Source organism: Camelus ferus, chromosome 12, assembly GCF_009834535.1.
Source record: "Camelus ferus isolate YT-003-E chromosome 12, BCGSAC_Cfer_1.0, whole genome shotgun sequence".
Classification (NCBI taxonomy): Eukaryota; Metazoa; Chordata; class Mammalia; order Artiodactyla; family Camelidae; genus Camelus; species Camelus ferus.
In genome coordinates this window covers 64,389,315-64,402,408 of record NC_045707.1, presented here as the reverse complement: position 1 = coordinate 64,402,408, position 13,094 = coordinate 64,389,315, and the positions used below count along the sequence as shown (strand labels likewise).

Genomic DNA, 13,094 nt, shown 5'->3' with positions numbered 1-13,094 from the left:
TGACCAGCATGTAATTCTCTTACCAATATGATTTCAACTTTCACTTAGGGATATGAAGACAGGTTTATTTTTCAGTCGGCTCAAGTGCTTTTGCCTTGATGGGACAGCTCGGGAGCTTGGGAATCACTGGGTACCAGTGACTTCAGGCTTTTAGAGCATTCAAATCGCAACTACATTTCATGTGGATTCTGAAATAGCAATAGAAACCAGTCTTCATGTCTCCAATCGCGAGCATGCTAAATAGACTATAACGTTTTTTTAAGAAATCAAGCCACCATAATTTGCCAAAGATGATTAGACACTGTGATCTTTGTTTCTCCTGACTAAAATAAGAGTTCCTCTGATTTGGAAGTGTCCTTGAGGACCACTGAGCTAGTATCTGGAATAAGATTTATCTTCTCTGTCTTCAAATGCTACTTCTCTATCACCTCCCTCACTTCAACATTATGAATATACTCATGTAAACATTTTGGAAATGCTAAGACTAAGAAGCCTATTAAATATCAAAGTGGAGATGTCAAATTAGAAACTGAGTAAGTGTATAGTTCATGGTTGGAGAGGGAGAGATTTGTGAATCATCCAATACAGATAAAATTTAAAGCCAAGTAACTGGATATTGATTAAGAAGAGTATATAAGACAGAGTCCGTGGTAGAATTACAAGATTTAGAGTCAAGGAGCTGAATGAAAATGAGCCAGCAAAGATGTGTGAGAAGGAATGGCAGTAAAGTAGGAGGAAAACCAAGGAAGAGACATTCATAGGTGATTAAGAAAGAAATGTTTTAGAGCCTGTATGCATTACAGGGTCTTAGACAGAAGCAACTGAAAAATCAATCTTTTAGTGATGTCTCTAGAAACTAGGATATAAATGGAATTTCCATGTGTTTCCATGGAAGGTAAGTCCCACTGAAGACATACTCACAGATTTAAAAAATTACAAAGCACACAGAAACTACTGCCATGAGACATGGTCAGAAGATGGAGAAGTGGGAAGATTCCTGTCTAAGAAAGAATAAACTGAAACGAAAAACAAAGGGGGCTTCAAAATAAGTTAATTTAAAAATCCAAAGAGACAAAAGAGAAAAGTAAGAATAAGGAATCTGAAGAAAAGGGAACAGGCATGATTCAACCCAAGTGGAAATGACAGAAAAGAAAAATACAGTAGTTAGAGAAATTCAATGTATGGGTTAAACAGTAGAACAGACACCACTAAAAAGCAAATTAGTAAACTGGAAAAGTTTAGGTAATAATTCAGAAAGCAGCACAGAGAAATTGACAGAGGAGATATGAAAAAGGAGGTAAGAGACTGTGATAGACTGACTATTCAGATGGGACTCTGATCCACATCTACTGGCATTCACACCCATTGAGAGTGAGTTAGATCTTGCTTTTGACTTACTTCTACCCAGCAGATAAGGCAAAGGTGATGGAATGTCACTTCTATGATTAGACTAAAAAAAGATATGACTCTTGTGTTGCTAGGAGACTCCTGCTGACTTCGATGAAGCAAGTTGCCATGTTGGAGAGGTCCATGTGAAGTAGGAGGCATCTAGCCAAAAGCCAGGGAAGAACTGAGGCCCTCAGTTGCAACAACAATTGAGGAACTGAATCCTGCCAACAATCATGTAAATGAGCTTGGAAGCAAATCTTTCGTCAGTTGAGTCTTCATCTAGGAGACTAGCCTTGGCCACACTTTAATTGAAGGCCTCTGAGAGACCTTGCAGCAGAAGTCTCAGCTCACCCATGCCTAGTTTTCTGACTCACAGATACTGAGAAATAATACATATGTATTGTTTGAATCTGCTAAATTTACGGCAATTTGTTTATGGAGCAACAGGAAATGAATGCAGAGACGTTGAGTGATATTGAGGATAACATGATTCAAGAAATGAAACATTAGAGAAATTGAACAGTTTATAAGAGTTAAGGAGGGAAGTAACAAGATAAAATTTCCATCTCTCAAAGATTATTCTGGTTATACAAGAAAATGGAGTAGGCAGAAGCAAGAGTCAGTGTACAGCTACCAGGCAAAATATTTCAAAGAGGACAGCCCAGGTGAGGCAGCAGTAGAGGGGTGGAGCAGAGATGAATTCCAGAGTGTTAAGATATGGGAATTAACCAAAAAAAAAAAAAAAAAAGAGAGAGAGAGAGAGAATAAATTCAATGACTGAATTAGTATTCTAGGAAGGAACCAGCAGTGGATATTTAAGGATAATTCTATTTCTAGTTGGCAACCCAATGTATGGGGTGCCCTTTATTGAGACAGAGAAATGTCAGCCTGTGGTGCCTATAATATATAGAAGCAGAAACATCCAGAGAGCAATTATGTTTACATGGACCTCAGGAGGAAGTGCTGGACTAGAGATCAATATTTAAGAAACGTACGCATACTGACAGAAAACTGAGAGCCTGAGTGACGAGACTGCCTCAGAGAGACTTGTGGAATGAGAAGAACAATGAGCCTATAGCCAAGACCCAGAAGCACGTTTAAGGAGCAGTTGGAGGAAGAGGGAGAAAAATCAGAGACTGTGGAAGTATAGAAGGCACGGGAGGAGTGAACCAAGGAGTCTGTGACTGGCAGTGCCCAGTGTCATTGACAACCTGAGCGCTCACACAAGACAACCCTGAATACCTGCACAGGATTTACTGACCTAAAATTCGTCACTGGACAGCTGAGCCTAGATAGAGCACCAGATTCAACAAGGAAGAGGTTTCAGGAGAGCATCCTAGAAGCACAAAGCTAACCATTCTCCACTGTGGAGCCCTTGAACAAAAATAAAATAATTTTAAAGGGCTTAAAATGGTATGGGAGATTCTGAGGCCGGGTAAGATGGAGCAAACACATTCTATCATGTTACTTACTTTAAATAGAGCTATAAAGCCTGAACAAAATGTATAAAACAGGTATTTGAGAACTCTGGAATGTAAACAGTAGCAGAAGAATTGGGGATGAAAAATAGAATTCAAAATTCCACAGCATCAGCAGTAAGTTTACCATCTCCCCACCCCCAGTATCCTCTAGCCACATCATAGTGGACAGTGCAGGGTGCAGACAAAGACAGCTCCAGGAGAAATACTCTAGCTCCAAAAGACTAGTTCTGAAAAAGAGAGTTCAAAGCTAAGAGAGACTGCAGGAATCTTCTTCTATTCTCCTCTTTCTTTTCTCCACCCCATGCAACCCTGTGGCAGCAGTGGGCTTGGCCACTAAACAGAGTCTACAGGAGTCAAAACTCTGCAGGAGAGGAAGCTTCCTCTCTATCAGTGAAACAGCAATTCTAAGAGAGAGAGCCAACCATCATAGCTTTTTCCTCTCTCTGTCCTCCAACCACTTGACCCTGGACTCATCTGCATTTGCAGAAGTGCAAGAAACTCATATCAACTACATTAAAGTGAAAGAACGGAAAAAATATATATCATGCAAATATAAATCAAAAGAAAGCTGGAGTGACAATATTACAATCAGACAACATAGACTTCAAAGTGAAGAAAATTAACAAGAATAAAGATGTACATAATGGTGTAATATACACAAGAATACATAATACTCCTAAATGTGTACGCACCCGCCTAAGAGAAAAATTAATACATGAAGGAAAACTGACCAAAATGAAAAGAGAAATAGAAAAATCTACAATTTTAGTTGTGGATTTTCACACTTTTCTCCCAATAATAAATAGAACTAGTAAACAGAAAATCAGCAAGGGCAAATTTATAAAAAAACAGAACAAACACCATCAACCAACTGGATCAAGCAGATATTTATAGACCACTCCAACCAATGCTATAAAAAACTCTTAAAAAAAAAAACTCTTAAAAAGCTCTAAAAAACTAGTTCTGAAAATTCACACACTCTTTTCCAACGTACATGGAACATTCACCAAGATCACATTCTGGGTCATAAAGCAAGCTCAGCACACTTGAAAAGAACAGAAAATATGCAAAGTATATTCTCTAACCATAATTAAACTGGGAATCAATAACATAAAGGAAAAAGAATATTTCCAAATACTTGGGTATTAAACAACACCCTTCTAAATATCCATAGGTCAAAGAGCAATCACAAGACAAGAACATACTTTGAACTGAACTAAAATGAAAATATAACACCATAATTTGTGGGATGCAGGTGAAGCAGTAAGCAGAGGAAAATTTATAGCAAAATTAGTTCCATCAGAAAAGAAGAAAGATCTCAAATCAATCATCTAAGCCTCCACTTTAATAAACTAGAAAAAAGAAGAGCAAAACAAATGTAAAGTATGCAGAGGAAAGAAATTAAAAAGTTAAAAGCAGAAATAATTACACTGAAAATAGGGAAACAGTAGAGGAAAATCAATGAAACAAAAGCTGATTCTTTGAAAACATCAATAAATTGATAAAACTCTAGCAAGATGGGCAAGGAAATAGAGAAGACACAAGTTACCCATTTCAGATGAAAGGAAGAACATCACTACACATTCAGGAGACATGAAGAGGACAATAAGAGAATTCTGTGTATAATCCTTCACATACATGTTCAACAACTTAGATGAAATGACCAGCTCCTCAAAACCCACAAACTAATGAAACTCACTCAAGACGAAATAGAAACCTAAACTGTCCTAAAATTATAAGATAAATTGAATTCCTACATAAATTTTTGCTGAAAAAGAAATTTTCAGAATCAAATGGTTCCACTGGCAAATTCAAACATTTAAAGAAAAAATAACTTCAATTCCACACAACTTCTTCCAGAAAACAGAAGAGGAGGGAACACTCCCCAAATTATTGTATGAGATCAAAATTACTCTGATAAAACCAAACAGTACTAAAAAAGAAAACTCTATACCAATATCACAATAAATACAGATGCAAAAATTCTCAAGAAAGTGTTAGCAAACTGAATGCAGAAACATATAAAAAGAATAATACACCATAACCAAATAGGGTTTAATTATCCTGGGAATGTAAAACTGCTTCAATATTTGAAAAGTAACCAATGTAATCCATCATACTAACAGTCTAGGGAGGAAAACCACATTACCATACCACTGATGCAGAAGAAGCACTTGGCAAAATTCACAACAACTCATAACAAAAAAATTAAGCAAACTAGAAATAGAAGGGAACTTCTTCAACCTTATAAAAGTCACCTACACAAAAACCCACAGCTAACGTTAGGTTTAATGGTGCAAGACTGAATACTTCCCTCTCTTAAGACGGAGGGCAAGGTAAGTATGACACCCTTACCACTTCTATACGACACTGTACTGAATCAAAGTCCTACTAGTGCCATAAAACAAACAAACAAACAGAAGTAAAAGGCATACAGATTGGGGGAGAAAAAATAGAATTGTTCTATTTGCAGATGGCTTAATTATCTAAAAAGAAAATCCCAAGGAATCCACCACAATTTTTGTAGAACTAGCAGGTGAGTTTAGCAAGTTCACGGAATATAAGGTCAACCTATGAAAATCAATGGAATTTCTATAAGCTAGCAATTTACAATTGAAAACTGAAATTAAAAAAAATATATTTACAACAGTTACAAAAAATACTTAGGTATAATTCTAACAAAACATTTATAGGATATATATGTCCATGAATGACTGAAAAATTGTGCTGAACACTGGAATTTGACACAACATTGTAAAATGATTATAAATCAATAAAAAATGTTAAAAAAAACATTTATAGGATATATATATACTAAAAATTACAAAATGCTGAGAACATAAATCAAAAAAGGACTGAATAAACAGACAGACATACTGTGTTCATGAATTGGAAGACTCTACGTAATGAAGATGTAAATTATTCAATAATTACGATAAAAATTCAGGCAGAATTTTCTATCTATATTTATATGTATATATATATGTGTGTGTATACACACACATATATACAGAGAGAGAGAGAGAGAAAAGCAAAGACTGGTTCTAAAATGGAATAGTTAAAACAATTTTGAAAACAAAGAATAAAGGTGGCAGAAAAATACTGCCCAATTCTAAGACTCACTGTAAAGCCCCAGTACTCAATATTGTGTGGTATTAGCAAAAGAAGAGGTACATAAATCAATGGAAAAAATAAAGTTCAAAAATAGATCCAGAGAAAATGTTACCATTTGATTTTTGACCAAGATACAAAAACAATAAGGGATAGTCTTTTCAAATGATATTGGAACCATAGGACATTCATTTGCAACAAAATGAATCTTTACATAAACTTCATACTTTATACAAAATGAACTCATAAAAGACCATAGATCTAAATATATAATGTACAACTATAAAACTTTCAGAAGAAAATATGAGAGAAAATCTTTATACCTAGGGTTAGGCAAAGAGTTCTTAACATATGACACCAAAATTATAATCCATAAGAGAAAAAAATTGATAAACTGGACTGGATCAAAATTTTTACAGTTTTGCTCTGTGAAAGACACTGTTAAGGGAATGAAACAGCAAGCTACAGAGTGGAAGAAAATAATTGCAAATCACACATCCAACAAAGGACTTATAATGAGAAATCACATATCCAACCAAGGACTTATAAAGAACTCAAAAAACTCAGCAATAGGAAAATGAACAAACCAATTTAAAAATGGGCTAACGACTTGAACAGACACATGATCAAAGACACGTGAATGGCAATTAGGCATATGAATATTTGGCCAGTAAGGAAATGCATATTAAAATTGAGAATATCATACCACTACACACCCCTTAGAATTGCTAAGATGAAAAATACCAACAATGCTCAGTGCTGCTGGAGCAACTAGAAGCCTCATAGCCTGCTGATAAGAATACAAAATGGCAAAGATACTCTGGAAAACGGTTTGGAAGGGTTTTTTTGCAAAGTTAAACATATTTATCATATGACCCAGTAATTCCACTTCTGTATACTTAACCTAGAGAAATAAAAACATGTTCACACACACAAAAATCTATAAAGAAACTTTTGCAGCAGCTCTAGTCATAATTACTCCCTAATGGAAATTCAAATGTCCTTCAGTGGATGAATGGAAAACAAACTGATACATTTATAAAATAGAATGTTACTTACCAATTTTAAAAAAAATGAACTACTGACCCACACAATAACTTGGATGAATCTCAAGGAAGACAGTTGCCAAAAGTTACATGATTCCATTTATAGAACATTCTAGAAAAGAAAAAGAACTAGTGCTGGAGGATAGATCAACCGTTATCAGGATTCATTGGTTGGGGGACGGGGAAAGGGCATGAAAGAGTTTTTGGGGTGTTTGAACTTTTCTGTACTGTGTTTACATGAATCTATACATGTGTAAAAATCCACAGAACTACACAGCAAAAAAGTCAGTAGATTATGCTATATTATGTTTTGTAAGCTACTTTTTTTCACTCAAAACTGCATCAAAACATATTTTTTCATCACTAAATGTAAATCTATCTCATTAACAAATGATTGATAAATGTATAGAGAAGCAGTTTCCGTGTGTGAGTTTGGGGGAGAAAGCTAGATTTAACTGGATTGAGGATGGAGTGGAAGATAAATGAGAAACAACATACATAACGACTCCTGCAACAAGCTTGGGTGTGATAAGAGAGTAACAGTGTATTTTCAAGAAGGGAAGGTTGGGTTGAGGGATTTTTTTTTTTTTTGCCCCAAGATAGGAGAAATTTTAATACAGTTAATCCTTAAAAGGAAGAAGCTAGTTGAGAAGGAGCGGTTGAAAATACAGGAGAAAGCAGATGCAGTATCAGTGGACTGAGCTCCCCCAGAACACTGGAGGAGCTGCATCCAGAATGCAGGCAGTGGGATGCGCCCTGGGTTTGGGGGAGATGTTTCTCCCATTAAAATACAGCAAGAGGGGAGAGGTGGGAAGATGAAGGACGTTAATGGGTTTGATGGTGGAAGTTGAGCAAGTTATCTTCTGATGGCTTCTATTTTCCCTGTGCAGAAGGAGATGAAGTCATCTCATGAGAGAGAGAGGATGGGGGAGGAAAGATGGGAGGTTCCAGAAGAACGGAGAAGGACTGAAACAGTTCTTGTAAAGAATGAGAGAAAAGTTGAAATGAAATGTGTACTAGGATTCCTCATCTTCACTGAGAGTTCAATGACAATTTTCTCTACTTCTAAGGGACAAAGGGTCTCATAAAATGTCTGGTAAGTAGCTTGTCAAAGATACTTATCTGCATTTAAAATAAAAGTACGTTTATCACAGAAGCAACATTTACACGAGGATATCCAGTTTTGATGATCATAAAATTCCACAATTGAAATTTCACTCTGGACATGACCTTGATCATCTCTGAAGAGATCTTTAACAAAGGGAAGAGAAACGTATGAAATTACAATGTTAAGTTAGAGTAAATTATGATTCATTATTTCAAATTCAGTGTTGGTAGTTCCTGGATGTACAAGGTAGAATGGCCTTGCATACACCGTCTCAGAATAAATCCTTGTACTGCAAGTGTTTAAATCAGTGTCAGTGACTTGCGAAAGGAACAAAAGGATGAAACAGTCTCCAAAGAGACCTGAAAAAGTGAACAATCAAAAAAAAGGAAACTTTGTTCTCTGATCATCTTATAAAAGGACAATCATAATTTTTCAAGGATCTCCAGCACTTTCTTCTCCAGGAAGGAGATGTAAATGGATAACATCAAGGAAGTCTCTCGGGAATTTCCACATGAAAAATGACAAGATTCTCATTTGATTTGTAAGTGCCTCTCAGGAAAAGTTAAAAATGTACAAGAGTACCAGTGAAAGTTTACATACAAAATACCTAATAATAGTATTGAAAAAGGAAAGAAATACACTTGTTTTTATTGTTGTATTATTTAATTATTTTATTTTGGTAACGGAAAGGCAATTAGATTTGTTTACTTTTAGAGGAGGTACTGGGGACTGAACCCACCACCTCGTGCATGCTAAACATGCACTCTAACACTTGAGCTATACCCTCTCCCCTAGAAACATACTTTTTAAAAAAGCAATGGGTTAAGAGATAAGGGACCTAGATTGTAGTTTCAATACCTAACCGCCCTCATCTATGTGAACTTGAGCAAGTCTCCTAAGCCACCTCTGAGCCTCAGTTTTCCCATCAAAAAATGAAGGTGGCTCTTGTATACCTACAACCAGATTAGAAAAGGACCTGTAATCCAAAACCTATAAGACACTGATGAAAGAAACTGAAGATGACACAAACAGATGGGAAGATATACCATGTTCTTGGATCGGAAGAATCAATATTGTTAAAATGGCCATACAAACCAAGGCAGTCTACAGATTCAGTGCAATCCCTAACAAATGACTAATGACATTTTTCACAGAACTGGAACAAAAGTTTTTTAAATTTGTATGGAAACATAAAAGACTCCAAATAGCCAAAACAATCTTGAGAAAGAAGAACAGAGCTGGAGGAATCATACACCTCAACTTCAGACTATATTACAAAGCTACAGTCAATCAATCAAAACAGGATGGTACTGGCACAAAAACAGACCCATCGATCAGTGGAACAGGATAGAAAGTCCAGGAATAAATACATGCACTTATGGTCAATTAATCTATGGCAAAGGAGGCAAGATCATACAGTGGAGAAAAGAGTCTCTTTAATAAGTGGTGCTGAGAAAACTGGACAGTTGCATGTAAAAGAATGAAATTACAGCATTCTCTAACACTGTATACAAAAATACACTCAAAATGGATTAAAGACCTAAATGTAAGGTGGGATACTATAAAACTCAGAGGAAAATACAGGCAGAACAGTATATTTTGACATAATATACTCTTTGACAGCAATATTTTTTTGGATCCTTCTCCTAGAATAATGGAAATAAAAGCAAAAGTAAACAAATGGGACCTAATTAAACTTAAAAGCTTTTGCACAGCAAAGGAAAACATAAACAAAATGAAAAGACAACTTACAGAATGGGAGGAAATATTTGCAAATGACACAACTGACAAGGGACAAATCTCCAAAATATACAAACAGCTCATACAGCTTATATATATATATACCCAATCAAAAAATGGGCAGAAGACCTAAACAGACATTTCTCCAAAGAAGACATCCAGATGGCCAACAGGCACATTAAAAGATGCTCAACATCACTAATTATTAGAGAAATGCAAATCAAAACTACAATGAGGTAGCACCTCACACTAGTCAGGATGGCCGTCATCAGAAAGTCTACAAATAATAAATGCTAGAGAAGTGTGGAGAAAAAGGAACCCTCTTACAGTGTTGATGGGAATGTAAATTAGTGCAGCCACTATGGAGGACAGTATGGAGGTTCCTTAAAAAACTAAAAATAGACTTACCATATGATCCAGCAATCCCATTCCTGGACATATATCAGGAGAAAAATATAATTCAAAAAGACATGTAATGTTCATAGCAGCACTACTTACAATAGCCAAGACATGGAAACCACCTAAATGTCCATCAACAGATGACTAGATAAAGAAGATGTGGTACATACACACACACACACACACACACACACACACACACACACACAGTGGAATATTATTCAGCCATAGAAAGAATAAAATAATGCCATTTGCAGCAATGTGGATGGACCTGGAGATTATCATATCGAGTGGCGTAAGTCAGACAAAGACAAATGTATGATATCACTTACATGTAGAATCTAAAAAAATGATACAAATCTTATTTACAAACAAAAATAGATGCATGGACAGAGAAAACAAACTATGGCTGCCAAAGGGGAAAGGGTGGGGAAGGGATAAATTAGGAGTTTGGGATTAACAGATACACATTACTATGTATAAAACAGATAAATGAGGAGGACATACTGTATAGCACAGGGAACTATATTCAATTTCTTGTAATAACATACAATGGAAAAGAATGGGAAATAATATACATATGTATGTATATGTATAACTGAATCGCTTTACTGTACACATGAAACTAACACTGTAAATCAGCTACATTTCAATAAAAAAAAATTTTTTTAAATGTACATCAGTAAAAGAGAATCTCAATTCAGTTAGATTTCACATGGTACTGATTATTTCCAATGAGGTAAGTTTTTCCATAAGTATAGTATATGACCCTTTGGAAACTTAAAGGAGCAGGGATTTTTAGGAGTGATATCCTTGGATGTAAGGAGGCTAGCACTAAAACTATTCTTCCAGTTGTTCTATAATCCTATTGGTAATTCAAACCCATGGGGTCACCACAGTACTAATCTCCAATTAGAAGCACCCACAGTAATAATACTAAATCTTCCTGGTGAACACAACTGCCCTCTGTACATGTGACAACTGAGGTCTGATAAGATAACCTTCCACATATAACATATGATCATTCCTATTAATCTTTCTTTTTATTGAATTATAGTCAGTTTACAATGTTGCATCAGTTTCTGGTGTACAGCACAAAGCTTCAGTCATATATGAATATACACATATTCATTTTCATATTATTTTTCACTGTAAGCTACTACAAGATATCAAATACAGTTCCCTGTGCTATACCATATAAACTTGTTTATCTGTTTTATATATACCAGTCAGTATCTGCAAATCTCGAACTCCCAATTTATCCCTTCCCACCCCCTTCCCCACTGGTAGCTATACTTAATAGGAAATTACATCAGTGTTTTGAGAGATTTCCATTGTGTCTCTGTCTATACACAAGTCAATTTTGTAAAATTCAGTGTGTGTCCTAGCAATGTTCTGACAACATATGTTACATGTATATATGTATATATTTATATGTGCACACAGTTGTTTTCTTTCCTGACACCATACAGCCATTTTTTTTTAAGATTTTGTTTTTATTGAAGTACAGTCAATGACAATGTGTCCATTTCTGGTGCAAATAACTGATTTGACAAAAAAAGTTCATCTTCAAACCAGCAATTCTGTCATAAAAAGTACAATAAAATAAAATGAGTGTTTCTAAAAGATAGCAATTGTAAATTTTACTTGAATTATAATTGAATTTATAAAAACTGCAAACAATCTTGGCCCCCTGGCAAAAGAGCTTGTTATTGCAGGAACACCTCCTTCTAGAAATGGTTTTCCTAAAATCAAGTCTTCACCCTGGTCTCTAGGCTGTGACATCAGGAGGAGGCTCTGTGTCTTCTTCTAATACAACTTAAATGTTTCAAGTGTTTGGCCAGGGATATTTCTAGTATATTTATACTAAAATAAAAAAAAACAGCGAAGCAATTAGTCTATTTTCATAAGACCTGAATCCTAGAAGAATCAGAAATGACTTTAATGACGGCAACTTGTAAACTTCTCCGGCATGTTCTTTACTATAAGCGCTCCTTCATATTTCCTCAAATACTTCATTGGAAAATGTGGCTCCTAGTCCCATTTACAGCTTGCTGTAACTACTCTGGGTGTCCCTCAGTTCTTCCTATTTGGATCTTCTACCCAGAGTTGAGCTGCACAGTGTAAAATTCTATCTGGGAGTCACAGAATTGACAGCCATTTCAGTGGAAATCTGCCGTGCGCCACGTGCCGGTGGCAACATTACCGTGAAGGGGTTTCATGTTTCCTGATTTTCGCCCAGCTTTAATAGCGTTATATCTCATCTGATAAATAAGTATTGCAGAGTGAAACATAATACAATTAGGACAGCACCCCTTGGGACAGTGTGACTAGACATAAGTCATCAAGAAGAAATGGGGTTAAGACCAATGGCTGGAGGAAGTAAGGCTTATGTTGGCTCAGAAAGAAATAGTCAGATGCTCCCTGGTTTCTGGAGAACTGAGTTGAAGAATGCATGGAGGAGAGGTTGATAGGAGTGAATGGTACTATCTTTTTTTTTTTTTTTAATTGAAGTTTACACTGCTATGTTAATTTCTGGTGTATAGTATAGTGATTCAGTTATTTATATATATATAAAAATTATATATATATATATTCATTTTCAGATTGTTTTCCATTGTAGCTTATTACAAGATATTGAATATAGTTCCCTGTGCTATACAGTAGGACCCTGTTGCTTACCTATTTTATATATAGTAGTTAGTATCTGCAAACCCTGAACTCCTAATTTATTACTCCACCCCCACCCTTCCCTATCTGGTAACCATAAGTTTGTCTTCTATGTCTGTGAGTCTGTTTCTTTTTTGTAAGTAAGTTCAT

At 35.6% G+C, this 13,094-nt stretch overlaps 1 protein-coding gene across 2 annotated transcripts in view; it reads right to left on the bottom strand.

Moving 5' to 3' along the window:
* The window catches only part of PTPRR (protein tyrosine phosphatase receptor type R), a 228,771-nt gene that overhangs the window by 205,279 nt on the left and 10,398 nt on the right, over positions 1 to 13,094 (bottom strand). The window lies entirely within an intron of this gene.